Raw genomic sequence first — 1,880 nt, forward strand, 5'->3', positions numbered from 1 at the left:
AATTTTACTGCATTTATTGTTTTTGTTGTAATAATCTATTAAACTTCAGTGGCCACATATATACTAAAAACAAGTTATAAACTAAATATGTTATAATTTTTTAAACAATGTTTTCCAGTTATTAATTTGAAGCAAATGGTCTAAAAATAATGTGATAACATAGTAATGGCCGTGTGTGCCATTTAAATCTGTTTATAGTTTTTGTGACAGCTCTAAACCGGTAAAAAACGCGAACTACATAAAAGCGAAAATCCCCTCTAATGTCCAGATTATTAATATTTTTTAACATTTTTTTCGTTTCTGTTTAAAAATTTTTACTTGTACCTTTTGAGTGGCTGTAAATGGGTTAATATAACGATTTTACTTTTTATGGTATAAAATTAAAATATAAGATATTCTTTTAAAAATACAACAAACAAGTTGTTTTATTTTGCTAAAAATAATTGTTCACATAAAGTTTTTTCTTAAAATTTATAAAATTTTACATAGGCAAATTACTTAATTGATTCACTGTATAAAGAACCAACAAATTTTTAATAAATTGAAAAACATGAATGAAAAGTTTATTTAAAATAGAATGTAATGTTATATTTAAATATCTATTTTTTATCTTAAAAAAATGTTAATAAATATCCAATTTTTCCTTCTTATTTTTCACATCAAACACAATTTCAAGAAATATTCGAAAAAAATAAATTTTCCTAAATGCCAAAAATAGTAAGTGTAAACGGTCTAGATTTTTAATATGATTTTAAATGAAATCTACTTTGTGTATAAATATTTGAAAATCATCCGCATGAACAACATTTTTTTCTTAACATATGTAAACGAATGTTGTTGTTGGTATAACAATACATAACAAAAGCACGTGCTTACCCTACAAACATTTTCTATTGCAGAATTTACCCGTGCAAAACTTCCAAACGTGCTAAAAGCTCGCCAGCGATGTTGCGGAAGTATAAGAATACTTGTCACCAGTCGGGTAGAACTGCTGACGAGCTGGTAAACGTCTAAGAGTAACGTGGAAGATACTTCTGGAAGACCCGCAGAAGAAACTTCTAGAAGACTCTTGGAAGTAAGGTATTGCCAAAGTCTCTTCTAGATGTGACTAGGAAGTTACTTCTTCTAGCATCATCTAGAAGTGTTCATATCTTATCTTCTAGAGGATGAGTTTTCTCTTCTTTTAGATATGAGTATATTTTTTTATTTTTTTTTCATTTCATTTCATTTATTGTAATAATTTAAAGCCACATTTGGCCAATAATATTAATATTAATAAATACATATTAATAATAATAGTAAATATTACCGAGTTTAACGAGTTATTTATAATTACAAGTAAAAACTATAAACTATGGCCCCCCAGCCAAAAAAGTAGCATAAAAGATATTTAAATATGTAAAACTCACAAAAATTTGGTATGGTCCTTGTTAACGATAATTCCGTTAAAGTAAAATTCAAAAGGAATGTGATATTTGTTCAGTTTACAACATACGTTATATTGTAACATCATTGTAAAGCAAATATTGTTCAAAAAAAAAAATAAAATAAAAATAAAATAATAAATAAATGAAAAAATACAACAAAAAATATAACAGCAATTATGTAAGAGGAATTTATTCATTCTCAGTATTTTCACAAATATACAAAAAAAGTTTTTTCTTAAAAACGTTTCTTGAATATGAAAAATTTCTTAAATGTCTATGCAATTTATTCCAAAGACGAGATACTCTTACTAGGAATGATCGTTCAAAAATAGGAGTTGAAATACGAGGTAGAATAATTTGTACATTTCTGCAAGACCTTGAAAAGCAAAAATTATCACGTAGACTGGGTGGTATTGAGGTAGTAATAAGTCTATACAAAAATATCAATAGCCT

This window comes from Lucilia cuprina, chromosome 4, assembly GCF_022045245.1.
Source record: "Lucilia cuprina isolate Lc7/37 chromosome 4, ASM2204524v1, whole genome shotgun sequence".
NCBI classification, from domain to species: domain Eukaryota; kingdom Metazoa; phylum Arthropoda; class Insecta; order Diptera; family Calliphoridae; genus Lucilia; species Lucilia cuprina.